Source organism: Pinus tabuliformis, chromosome 9 (genome assembly GCF_031772625.1).
Source record: "Pinus tabuliformis cultivar Carrire ecotype Pingquan chromosome 9, CPIR1, whole genome shotgun sequence".
Classification (NCBI taxonomy): domain Eukaryota; kingdom Viridiplantae; phylum Streptophyta; class Pinopsida; order Pinales; family Pinaceae; genus Pinus; species Pinus tabuliformis.
The window spans coordinates 34,240,050-34,254,482 of record NC_142307.1 but is presented as its reverse complement, the minus strand read 5'-3'; the positions used below and the strand labels follow the sequence as shown (position 1 = coordinate 34,254,482).

The following is a 14,433-nucleotide window of genomic DNA, read 5'->3' as shown; positions in this document are numbered from 1 at the left end:
ACAAAAGATAAAAATAATTGAAATGTAACCCAAAAAACATATTCAATATATGGCAACTCAAAAAGATTTCTCCTAACATAATTCTATATTTCAATTATTTTTGTGAAAGAATTCCATAAACCATTACTTAACCAGCCCATAAATATAGATGATCTGAAAATACATATAAAAATAATTGAAATGTAACTCCAGAAAACATATTCCTATATTGACAAATGGTAACTCAAAACAAATAACTAAAACAACAGATAAAAATAATTGAAAGGTAACCTAAAAAACATATTCAATATATGGTAACTCAAAATCATTTCTCCTAAGATAATTCTATATTTTTGTGAAAGATTTCCATAAACCATTACTTAACCCGTCCATAAATATAGATGATTTGAAAATACAGATAAAAATGATTGAAATATAACCCCATAAAAAATATTCCTATATTGACAAATGATGACTCAACAAATAACAACAACAGATAAAAATAATTGAAATGTAACACAAAAAACATATTCAATAAATGGTAATTCTATATTTCAATTATTGAAATATAACCCAAAAACATATTCATTATATGCAACTCAAAACCAGTTCTCCTAACCAATTACTACAACAAACAAACCGCAAGCAAAATAATTTTTTCTATTTCAAAAGTACATTGGATTAAAAAATAGAATAAAAGATATCAATGTAACCTGGCAAGGTATTCCACCATTTTGCATAACTCATCAATAGGAATGGTCATGGCAGTTGCAATTTCGCTCATCCTTTGGCTGTTGAGATCCAGAAAAGACTCAATCAAATCGCCATCCAGCAACTGTTTCACATTTCTTGTGTGACCAGTGTTGAATGACCTCCACTGCTCATGGTTTAAGCCTCCTACTCCTCTTATTACGTTCACAAGATGCATTTGCAGCTTTTGAAGAATTTGATATTGCTCCTCTGGAAGTGATGCAATAAGACCAATCATACCATTAGTTGTTCCAAATATTACTGTAGGAATGGTATTGCCATACAAGGGCAAGGGCTGAGCTAAAGATGCACGCCTGAACTGGTTAACAAGAGCTCCAAGATGGTATTCACCTTCATGTTTCAATTTTCTTTCCTCTTCCCAATCAATTGCAGCATCGTTCTTTTTCTTCACCACAAAAAAGTTGAAATCGTTCTGATCTATACCAACGTACGTATCAACATCCAGAAATTCTACAACAGTCATGTAGTTTACACTATAATCGTGAGCCTTCTCTTCTAATATGCCTCCCCTCTCATCAATATTCTTGTATACCAACAAATACATAGATTGTACACAATCACCAACTAAGATAAAATCCCCACGAGTTTTTACACAGAGTGCAAGCACATGCCCGGTATGTCCACATTCAAACTCCAGCTCCCTGGAAACATCATCACAGATCATCCATTTGTACAAGTCAATCTTTTCGTTGATTCCTGCAACTAATTTTCCATTAAAAGCATTGAGATTGTATACAGCTCCCTTTGTCTCCTTCTCTGTAACCAGACGCAGTTGTCTGTTTCCAACCAAAAAGACCAAAATTCGGCCCTTCTTACATATATTTTCCTGATCAGGATACCGATAAGCTGTCCCAACACAACAATAGACAGTGTTATGATCATCTGTAAATGAGCAACTGAGGATTGAACAACCTTCTTCATACATATCCAGTGGATATGATGAAATATTTTCAAATGTCTTTTCATCTAAGAGACGAATGAAGTGTTTTTGCATTTCATCATAACCATACTTCATGCTGCAGATGGCAAATGTTCCAGACTTGTCTTGATAGAAAATACGATATGGGTGTTCCTCGAGATGAACTGATGAGATGTAAATATTCTGAATATTATCGATTGAACCAAAAGAAAGCATGTCTTCCTTTACAACCACAATGCTGTTAGGGAAAGATTTTGAATGGAAAGAACACATATGATTAACTTCTCCCACACTCACATTACTATACGCCAACCTCAGGTTACTACTGCAAATAACTGTGGCCCTGTCACCTAACGCTAACACATGCGTTGCATTCTCATGACGAAAAGTCCTCAGATTTATTCCTTTGCTACCCAAGGAAATCTTTTTCTTTTCCCCGTCAGAAAGCTCCCCACTGCTCACATTCAATGTTAGGTTATATAAGTGCCCATCCCCAAGCCCACACAGCAAGTATGAAATCCCTTCAAATTTACAAAATAAAACAGACCGGGTAACAACATTCTCGGCAAATTGGAGACTTTGAATGATTTTCAGATCAGGAAGAGAATAAATTCTGATACTTTGGTCTTTCCATAGTCCAACAGCTGCCAATTCACTCCGTTTACTATCCTGACCAATAGGAGTTATGTCCATGCAAGATATATCATACTCAATCTTTTTATGTCCCTTCAGTGTTAGGGATCCCTCTCCAATTTCCAAGTAGACAATATTACACCCTCGAGTGGCCAACAAAACCTGGGTAGCACTACCTGTGGCTACTGTTATAGACAATCCTGTGGCGGTGGGGGCTCTCCATTCAGACAATAGCTGTCCAGAAGACGCACTCATTAATCTCACAGAACTTGCTGTTACCTGAACAAGCTGGTCATGAATAGCATCTTGACAGAATAAGGAAGGAGCATGAAGGACAAATCCTTGTATTTCATGTGTTTCTTCTAGCTCATCATTTGAGTTAATGGCAAGTACACGAGTCTCACCAAGAAAGCTCAGCACCAAATAAGTGTCGAAATCGTCACGAGTCGAAGAAGCTCGTAATGGCCACATTCCCTTTACATCTGCAAACTCTGCAGCTGCATGCTCGTTGATTCGTATGCCACTCCTGAGAATGCGAAGGCAACCATGGTTGAATCCTCCAGAACAAGTCACGACGTGTTCTTGTCCACCATGATCAACAACACAAAATTCCACGATTGGACCAAGGTTAACATATGTTTCCACAACTGAAAATCCCACTGATCCATATATAGAATCCGGGGGAAGATGCAGTTTGACAAGTTGTGAATCTCCTTCATCAGACCCAATGTACACAAATCCATTCTCTAAATAACAGATTGTTGAAGCAACAGATGTGTCACCTAGCAGATCTATATTGAGACCAGTAACCGTTCCCTTTTCATGAATGAGAGAAAGCAAGTGAAGGTGACCCATGTGGTCACCGAGCAGATATTGAGAATCATGGACTTTGGCATAAGCCTGAATGATAGTCATTGAGTTGGGTGTGGGAACAACTTTGAATACTACAGAGGGAGAGGGACTGAAATAAGCAATGGTCTTCTCACCAATAATAATAACACCTCCAAAAGGCATGGGAACAGGTATTAACATACGGGCACCATGGTCTAAATTGGGCACAGACCAGGGCATCTCCTTAAAATCCCTGCCTTTTACATCTACCTCGTATGTTCTTACTTGCAGTTCATCTCCATTCATACAACTGAGTTGTTGTTGGTATAGCACAACAATTGTGGGCTTTGAACAACCATACAAGAACTTGATATCCACAACTTCAACAGTTCTGTCCAGCATGATATCGAAAGCGTGTGTAACTCCTGCAACACCATCATATGCTAAAATTGTAAATACGCCATCATAGAGGTGGAGTCCAATGACTCGACAATCCGGATCAACCATACCAATCTCATGTCCACTCTTGACAGGGATCGCATAAAAATCCCAGACATTTGCGACAAAATCCTGGTAATAAGCTCACGGCCCCCGTTATTATTCCACTGAACAACACTCAACTTGTATTCTTCTGTGGAAATAACAAGAGAATCCTACTGCTCCCCAGCAGGTCGGAACAGTTCAAGCGCTGCGATTCGGCCATAGATTGGTACTTGTAGAACTTTTTGTAAACCCTGAGAGGAGAGAGAATGGATCTCAATCCAGGTGCTTTTTGCAATGATGAGATTAATGTCGCGAGGACCAGTAAAGTTGCCCACGCAACAATGAGTCACAGCAGTGGGCTTATGGACACTTACAACGTAGTTCCACATATTCATCTTCTACCCCTTGAAAAGAGCTAGCCTCGGGTTAACGGCAACAAGTGCTTCTGCTCTCTGATGGAAATTTTTGTTCATTTCAAACACACACAAAAAAAAAAAAAAACACAGAGAACAACGCTCTGGTTTTCTACAGGATCTTTATTATAAAACAATAATAAAAACTGTTACAGAATTTGTCTTCCTCAACTCAGAGGGATTTACAACAGGAACTTCAGTTCCAGAACCTGAGTCCAATATCTCAGAAAACTAAATAGTTCAGCACTGTTGTGCGTTGCAAGAAGAAAAAGAACTTCTTGGCTAATACTCTCCACACTGCTCGTCTCTGCTCTTGCATTTTCTTTTATATATGGTGAACAACACAAAATATCTTTTCAATACGTGTTGTTTTTCCCATACTTCCGTAAAAATAAAAAAATAGTAAAATTTAAGATTTCACCTACATTTACCAACCCTAGTAAATATCATTTATTACACGGCTCAAAATATCCTATTTGAATTTAATGCATGCTTATCACACCATCGCATCGCAAGAAGAGAAAGATGTGCCACCGCCTCTATAACCTTTAAATCATGCGATCTGCGATCGCATCGCAGACAATACAACCATGCAGCGAAGGGTGACAAGGGAAAGTGCGATATGCGATCGCATCGCAGAAAAAAGATCTGCAGTTTGAAATTACCATTTCCAACACTCCCCTTTAATTTTAACTGCTGGGTTTTTTCTGCATACCCAGGCATTTCCTGAAATGATCAAAGCTTTTCTTTGCCAATGGTTTTGTCAGGATGTCAGCTAACTGTTCCTCTGTTCTGCAGTGCTGCAAAACAATCTCACCATTGTTAACCAATTCACGTATGAAGTGGAATTTGGTGTCAATGTGCTTTGTCCTTTTATGAAAAACAGAATTTTTAGACAATGCTATTGCCGAGCTATTGTCGCAGTAAATGGTTGTGCCATTTTCCTGTTCATGACACAAATCTCTGAGAACTCGTCTCAGCCATACTGCTTGGCATGCTGCTGCTGTTGCTGCCACATACTCTGCCTCTGATGTTGACAAAGCCACAACTGGTTGCTTCTTGGAAGCCCATGAGATGGCTCCTGATCCCATATGAAACACATATCCCGATGTGCTTTTCCTATCATCAACACTTCCAGCCCAATCACTGTCAGTGTAACCTGTCAACATGAAACTTTCAGAAGAGGAGTATAAAATACCAAACCCCTTCGTTCCATTCACATACCTTAGAATCCTCTTGGCTGCCTGCCAATGAGTCTCTTTCGGTCTTTCCATAAATCTGGAAATTAAACTCACAGCGTGCATAATGTCCGGCCTAGTTGCAGTCAAGTACATAAGGCTGCCAACTATGCTCTTGTACAATTTTGGATCAAAATATTTGTTGTTGTCTTCTTTGGTCAATTTCAGCCCCACTACAGTTGGAGTCACAGCTGCCTTGTTGTTCTGCATGTTGAATCTCTTCAACACTGCTTCTACATATTTATCTTGAGAAATGAAAACACCATTTTCACTTTGGTCTACTTCAATTCCAAGAAAATATCTTAAGAAGCCCAAGTCAGTCATTTCAAATTCACTTTTCATGACTGCTTTAAAATCAGCAATGAGAGAAGCATCATTGCTAGTAAAAATCAGATCATCTACATATAAAACAACAATAAGTATCTTACCGTCATTATCCTTTATGTAGAGTGTGGGTTCACCATCACACTTTTCAAACCCATTCTCAATCAGGTAAGCGTCTATTCTGCTGTACCATGCTCTTGGAGCTTGCTTCAGCCCATAAAGAGCCTTTTTCAGTTTGCAGACTTTATGCTCTTGGCCTTCAACTTCATAGCCTGGAGGTTGTTCAACATAAACCTCTTCTTTTAATACTCCATTCAGGAATGCAGATTTAACATCCATCTGATAAATCTTCCACTTGTGTTGTGCTGCAATAGACAACACTGTTCTGACTGTTTCCATCCTTGCTACTGGTGCAAAGGTTTCATCATAGTCTTTGCCTTGTTGCTGCTTGTAGCCTTTCACAACAAGTCTTGCTTTGTGCCTGTCAATCTTGCCTTCAACATTGCTTTTGGTCTTGTAGACCCACTTAACTCCAATGGCATCTTTGCCTACAGGGAGGTCCACTAACTCCCATGTTTTACTTTTCTCAATTGCACCAATTTCTTCATTCATTGCTTCAATCCATTTATCTTCATTTACAGCATCTTCAAAATGGACTGGGTCATCAACATGACAATATAAAGCGAATAATGAATTCAGACCGGTATTGTTACTTACCTCTCCTTGTTCATAAATCTCATTCAGATCTCTGAATCTTGGTCTTCTTGGTGTGCTTGGAGTTCCATCCGAACTTGAGGGTATTTCTGATCCCTGTGGTGTGCTTGGAGAAGCACTTCCTTGACTTCTTAAGGCTGTTCGGATTCCAGTTTGTGGTGTGGTTTGTTGTACTTGCTGTGGTGTAGGAGGAGCCATTAAGGAAGGATTATTTGCTGCTGTCCCTTCCTCTTCTTCTTCGTGAGACACAGTTGTCTTCACATTCACTGTCTTCTCTAAGCTTCCATCCCAAGCTTCATCTTCAATGAACTGCACATCTCTGCTTACTATTAGTTTCTTGGTGGATGGATTATAGAGTTTGTATGCTTTTGACTCATCACAATAGCCAATAAAGACACACTTCTCCCCCTTACTGTCAAGCTTCTTTCTTAGCTGATCCGGTACATGTGCATATGCCACACAACCGAATACTCTCATGTGAGTGACAGTTTGCTTTTGACCACTCCATGCCTCTTCTGGTATTCTGTTCATGACAGCTTTAGTTGGGCATCTATTCAAGATGTAAACTGCGCAAGTGACAGCTTCTGCCCAATACTCATGCGGCAAGTGCTTTGCCTTTAGCATACTTCTGACCATGTCAAGAATGGTCCTATTCTTTCTTTCAGCAACTCCGTTTTGCTGAGGTGTATACCTTGCGGTGAACTGTTTTTGTATGCCATTCTCTCTGCAAAAACGCAGAAAGTCTTGGGAGATGTACTCTCCTCCTCTATCTGTTCTGAGCACTTTGATATAATGCCCACATTGTTTTTCAACAAGAGTTTTGAAGTGGCGGAATTTCTCAAACACTTCACTCTTCTGTTTCAGCATATACACCCATGTCTTTCTGGTGTAATCATCAATAAAGGTTAAAACATATTTATTTCCGGCAAATGATGGTGTTTGCATCGGTCCACACACATCAGAATGAACAATTTCCAATGGTGCTTTTTCCCTTATACTCTTTCCTGCTGGAAAGCTTTCTCTGTGTTGCTTGCCCAAGATGCAGCCTTCACAAAGGCTGTCTGGTTTTTCGATCAATGGTAATCCCTTTACCATTCCCTTTCTGTGCAACAGATTCAAGCCTCCGAAATTGAGATGTCCAAATCTCAAATGCCACAACCAATTCACATCTTTCACTTGTTCCTGAAAGACTTCTTGTGTTACAGCCGCAATAGTTCTGCCTTCCTTCAAATCTGCCCTGAGTTTGAGAGGAAACATTCTATTGCTGGTCATCTGCACTTGTGCAATGATCTTCTTACTTGGAGGTATGTCTCTGATAGTACACAAGTCATCTTTGAAGAACACGTTGTAACCTTTGTTTATGAGTTGTCCAATGCTCAAAAGATTACATTTCAGACCAGGTACATAGTATACATCTGGCACAATCATCTGTTCTCCATTTTTTGCTCGGATACTGACTCTGCCCTTACCCTTGACAGATATCGTATCATCAGTCCCTGTTGTTACCTCAGATTTCACATTTTCATCCAGATTGGCAAACATTGCAATATTTCCAGTCATGTGATTACTACAACCTGAGTCTAAGAACCAAAAATTTTCTTGTTTGTCTTGTGCTATGTTACATGTTAACAGCACGTTCTTTGGGTTCTTATCTTCTTCATTTGCAAAATTAGCATTTTGCCTATTATTCATGTCACTTTGCTTTTTCCTACATTCATTGACATAGTGCCCATATTTCTTACAATAATGACATTGGACTTGGGATTTGTCATACCTTTGTCCATGAGCTTGTTGTTTGCTTGAACCTTCATCTTGGTTCTGATTGCAGCTCCTTCCGCTTGTGCTTGCAGGATAATTTCTGCCTCTGTTTTGGCTTCTTCCACGACCTCTGTTATTTGCTCTGCCTCGACCTTTTCCTTGGCCAAAAGACATATGAGTCTTAAATGCTTGCTCAAAAGAGGAATCTGTTCCTCTACTCAGTCTGTGTTCATGAGACAAAAGAGAAGCACTCAGCTCATCTACCGTGAACTGTGAGAGATCCTTTGTTTCTTCTATTGCTACCACAATAGATTCAAACCTTGAGGGTAAGCATCTCAAGATTTTCCCTACAATCCTTCTTTCTTCAAGAATCTCACCATGAGATCTTATCTGGGTTATTAAGCCAATAACCTGAGTGAAGAATGAATCTATTGTTTCAGATTCCTTCATGCTGAGATTTTCAAAGTCTCTCCTCAACATCTACAACTTTGCAGTCTTCACCTTCTCCATGCCTTGATAGGCAGTTTGGAGAATATCCCATGCCTCTTTGGATTTTATTGTTGCTGCAATCCGCGGAAAAACACTTTCATGCACTGATTGGAAGAGGAAAAAGAGGGCTTTGGCATCCTTCTTCTTGTCACTCTTCAACTGGTCTCTTTCTGCTGCTGTCAAAGCAGCCAACGCTGTTGCATCTGCTGGTTCAGCATAGCCAGTTTCAACCAGCTCCCATATTCCTTGAGAAGCAAACAATGCTTTCATGGTTATGGACCAATAACTATAGTTTTTCCCATTAAACTGTGGCAGTTGGGGATTCGTCAAACCAGTTCCAGCATCTGCCATCTTAACTTGTGAAAAAATAAAGAAGAGATACTGAACTGTATAAATAAAAGCAAAAACTTTCTCTGCTGGAGAAAATCTGCTCAGTAAGCTTCTTACAGCTCCTACAGTGAAAAAACAAACTCTTGTTTTTGAATCACCGAGTGCCTAGACTAGCTCTGATACCATGATGGAAATTTCTGTTCATTTCAAACACACAAAAAAAAAAATAACACAGAGAACAACGCTCTGGTTTTCTACAAGATCTTTATTATAAAACAATAATAAAAACTGTTACAGAATTTGTCTTCCTCAACTCAGAGGGATTTACAACAGGAACTTCAGTTCCAGAACCTGAGTCCAATATCTCAAAAAACTAAATAGTTCAGCACTGTTGTGCGTTGCAAGAAGAAAAAGAACTTCTTGGCTAATACTCTCCACACTGCTCGTCTCTGCTCTTGCATTTTCTTTTATATATGGTGAAAAACACAAAATATCTTTTCAATACGTGTTGTTTTTCCCATACTTCCGTAAAAATAAAAAAATAGTAAAATTTAAGATTTCACCTACATTTACCAACCCTAGTAAATATCATTTATTACACGGCTCAAAATATCCTATTTGAATTTAATGCATGCTTATCACACCATCGCATCGCAAGAAGAGAAAGATGTGCCACCGCCTCTATAACCTTTAAATCATGCGATCTGTGATCTGCGATCGCATCGCAGACAATACAACCATGCAGCGAAGGGTGACAAGGGAAAGTGCGATATGCGATCGCATCGCAGAAAAAAGATCTGCAGTTTGAAATTACCATTTCCAACACTCTCCTAATTCGGCAGCAACAAACGACTGAACCTCAAGAAAATTTTCCTGAGGCAGCAACAAACTAGTGAACTCTGAGAAAGAAAATTATCCTTCCGCCGCAACAAACCAGTGAACCTCAAGAAAGGGAGTTTTCTTCCACAACAATAAACTAGTAAACTCCAAGAACCACAAACCCTTTAGATATATATATATATACAATCTTCTCTAAGGAAATGCCCACATTTGAGGAGTCACACCGACGATTCAATTAATTGGGTATTATGGCCTATAATAGTAAGGATATGTATTTCTTGTAGTCTAGCATCCCCGCCTATATTATCTAGGAAGGTTGATAGTTTTTATTTAAATTATTAAAAAAAAATCAAATATTAAAACTTATTTTAAATAAATAGATAATTTTATATTTTAAAAATATTAATTATATATATATATATATATATATATATATATATATATATATATATATATATATATATATATATAATTTTTATTAATTCTTTGAAAATATATTTTTTATTTTAACTATAAAAATTGGCTTGAAATTTTTAAATTTTCCAAAATAAAATTAGAGGTAGGTTCAGGTGGTCCACTTTAACTATCTTTGCCCTAAATGAATTTAAATATAAAAATGGGATGTCCACTTTAACTATCTTTGCCCCAAATGAATTTAAATATAAAAGTTGGTTAATCAGTGGACAAATTCAACTACATTTTACTTAAGATTCTCTTTCAAATAGGTCTTACGGTTATAGTTTCTCATTTTTATGATTACTTTTGACTTTGGAGCTTTTCCTTTGGGTTTTGGTTCATTAAGGATTGACTTTGTCTACTTAGTAAGTCACTACATAGGATAATTTTAAATCTAGATGTGTATTAGAATGTGGATTGAGTGATAATATCCTTTTTATAAATGAGTAATACATTTTTAAGTTGAATTTTGCTAATTAAAATTGTCTCTATTAAAAAAAAAAACATTCATTTTAAAATCTGATTTTATTCACTTGTTAAGTCACTCCATAAGGTAATCAATACAATCATATAAATTAAATGGTCAGTAAATGTTGAGAGATATCAAATCATAAAATAATTAATATATACATTTCAAAAAATATGTAACAATATTATTAACCATGGAGATTCACCTCCACTTTATGAGAGAAATTTGTAACTTGTAAATAGTCTTTGCTACAATACCATGCGCTAATACTATGGGTTGTCAATACCACATGCCCAATATATATATATGACTAAATTTGAGAGAAATCTTATCTTTTTATTATTGATTATTACTAAAAATATTCTAACATATTTCATGGATATTAATTTATACCATCCACCTAATAGCTACTTGATAATTAAATTAAATTTGTTAAAAATTGATAAGTTTGTTAATCAAAACATTTTCTCCATTAAAAAAGGCTTTCGTCTTAAAAGTGGAGTAAGTTCATTAATCAAAACATTTCCTCTATTAAAAAAACATTTCACCTTAAAGGTTGACTTTGTCCACTTATTAAATCACTCCAAAAGATAATTATAGATTTAGGTACATATTAGAATGTGAATTGAGGGATAATCTCCTATCCCATAAACATATTTCCAAGTTGAAGTATGTTAACTAAAACTTTGCTCTCATTAAAAAAAATAGTTCACCTTAAAGGTTGAGTTTGTCCACTTATTAAGTCACTCCATAAGATAATTATAAATTTAGGTGCATATTAGAATATGAATTGAGTTATAGTCTCCTCTCCCATTAACCAGTAATATATTTCTAAGTTGAATTTTGTTACTTAAAACTTCACCTCTACTAAAAAACCATGTATCTTAAAGGTTGATTTTGTCCACCTTTTAAGTCACTCCATAAGATAATTATAAATTTGGGTGCATATTAGAATGTGGATTAAGTGATAATCTCCTCTCTCATCCATGAGTAATATATTTATTAAATTGAAGCTTGTTAATTACTTTTTTTCCTCAACTAAAAAAAATATTCACCTTAAAATTGATTTTTTCCACTTATTAAGTCACTCCATAAGATAACTACAAATTTTGGTGCATATTATAATATGAGTTGGGCAATAATCTCCTCTCCCATAATTGAGTAACTGATGCAGCGAAACCTTTTTCTCTCCTTGTGGCGCCTTAGCACTTACTAGGTGATCCACAATCCTATACAAATTCCACAGGACATGACCCTTTGGGAAACTTTGCCTACGTTAATTGTAGATTTGTTTCCAATGACATGAACGCAAGGCGATCCAATCTAATAGTCCACCGTCATTGCAGGACCCCTCTGGCTTGACAAGAATTAACAAAGGGGTTTGCTTTAAAGTGCGTTCACATTGGACAGCAAGGATGCAACACAATCCAAATGGCTCGTCCATCCACGGGCCTAGTTCACCACGGGGGCACTCTATCCTATCAAATTTTAATTGAGGGTGGTGTGTCCACAACCAAACTATGCCCTTGCCTAAAACCGCCTACATATTTCATCTTCACTACATGAAACCACCTTTGAGATCCATTCTGAAACTTTCACGGGAGAGGTATTTTAGCATGCGCCCAAAGAAGTTGGGTTTCATTCATAAGGAACTTCCTAATCATTTTCGACACCACCCCCTCTCAATCTCTCAACAGTTCTTCTCGACATTGTTCATTTACATATAATTCAATTAACACAGATTTCAATATTTTTCGTTGTTTATAGGAATTAATGTAACACAGGATAAGACATGTGATATGTTATGCTCTTGACCTACGAGAAGATACCAGAATACCAAATATGCGAAGAAATATACCCAGAACACATAATAATAAGAAATAACAACATGCATTTTATTATTCAAAAATGAAAGCAATGTTCACTTGCCTCTTCGAGGGGGCAACCTCCAATAGAGCTGGGCTTAATTACAAAATAAGACACGACACTCCTCGAGGGGAGTTTTTATCCTTTATATAGTATTCATACATGCAATACCATGGGTCAGTACCATGGCTCTTATTAATACCATCTATCTAATACCATGGCCCATTTGCAACTAACTGTGGTCCCTTCTTAAATGCGGGTCAACCACTTACAATTATTAATATGGGCTTTATTGACTCTTTACTTAATTATAACTATGACTCGACCCTATTACATAAATAAGGGAGTTAGGGTTGGACCCTAACATGCCCTCCCCCATAAAAATAGCCTTGTCCTCAAGGCTGAAGCTGTGGAAACTGCTGAAGGGCAGTGGCTGGTTCCTAGGTCGCATCTTCTCGAGAGGTGTCTTTCCACTTGACGAGGACTTCCTTGATCATGCAATCGCACAGGTGCCATTCTCGCGTGTTAAGAACCTGTTAAGGTTGGAGCCAGATTGAACCTTCTTCATCCAATTCCGGTAGACTGGTTTGAATTCGGCAATGGTTCCCAACCACTTTCTTGAGGCATGAGACACGGAAGACTGGATGGATTTTTGCAGTGGGTGGCAAAGCTAGCTTGTAGGCTACTTCTCCGATGCGATGAAGTACTTGATATGGTCCGTAGAATTTTGGATATAATTTCTGACAACCCTTGTCTTTGAGGGTTGTTTGCTTATATGGTTGCAGCCTCAAGAATACCTTATCCCCTTCTTGAAATTTGCATTCTGAACGATGTTGATCTGCCTGTTGCTTCATGCGGTTTTTTAGCTTGATGGAGATTCTCTCTGAGGTGGGCCAACATGTTTGTGCGATTTTGTAGGATTTGATCCACTGCTTGTACCTTCGAGCATCCCTAGATATAAGAAGTAGGTGAAGGAGGGAGTTGACCATATACTGCTTCATATGGAGTCATCTTGGTGATGGCATGATAGTTAGTGTTATACCACCATTCGCCTAGAGGTAACCACTGTACCCATAGATGTTGCTCTTCTGAAGTGAAACACCTAAGGTAGGTCTCTAGACATTTCTTGACTGCTTCAGTTTGACCATCAGTTTGGGGATGATAGGAAGTACTGAGTTGTAGTTGGGTACCTTGTAGCCTGAAGAGTTCCTGCCAAAAGTTACTGGTGAAGATCGGGTCACGATCAGACACAATGGAAGTGGGCATGCCATGCAATTTGAAGATCTGGTCCATGAAAGATTGAGCCACCAAAGTTGGTGTAAAAGGATGGGGTAGGGCACAAAAATGAGCATACTTAGAAAGTTTGTCCACAACCACCATGATGACTGACTTGTTGCCTGACTTTGGAAGACCCGTAACGAAGTCCATAGAAACCTCCATCCAGATTGAGGCCAGGATGGCCAATGGCTGTAATGTGCCTGGGTATTTGACTGTTTCTCCTTTTTGGCGCTGACACACGTCACACTCAACTACAAAAGTAAGAATTTCCTTTTTCATGCCTATCCAAAAGAATGAACGTTGAGTGCGAGCATAAATCTTCTGAAAGCCTGAATGGCCTGTAGTGGGATATGAGTGCAACTCCGCCAAAATACGACTTTTGAGGGTGGATGTTGGTGATATCACTACTTTGTCCTTGTAGCAAAGAATCTCATCCTGCCAAGAGTAGCCCGCTGTGGAATTCGAATCCGCCTACAATTTATTAATGAGTTGGGAGAGCAAGGGATGTGAAAACCATTCCTTGCGAGCCTCTTCAATCCATTCTGGAATGGGAAGGGAGATTGCGAGCAGGGTGCTTTCCTCCTCAAATTGGCGTGATAAAGCATCTGCTACGACATTTTCACGCCCTTTCTTGTAAATTAT

General features: G+C 38.0%; 1 pseudogene; it reads right to left on the bottom strand.

The window, feature by feature from the left end:
* Positions 1-682: 682 nt before the first annotated feature.
* LOC149146989 (DNA damage-binding protein 1 pseudogene) lies at positions 683-4,011 on the bottom strand (annotated as a pseudogene).
* Positions 4,012-14,433: the final 10,422 nt, after the last annotated feature.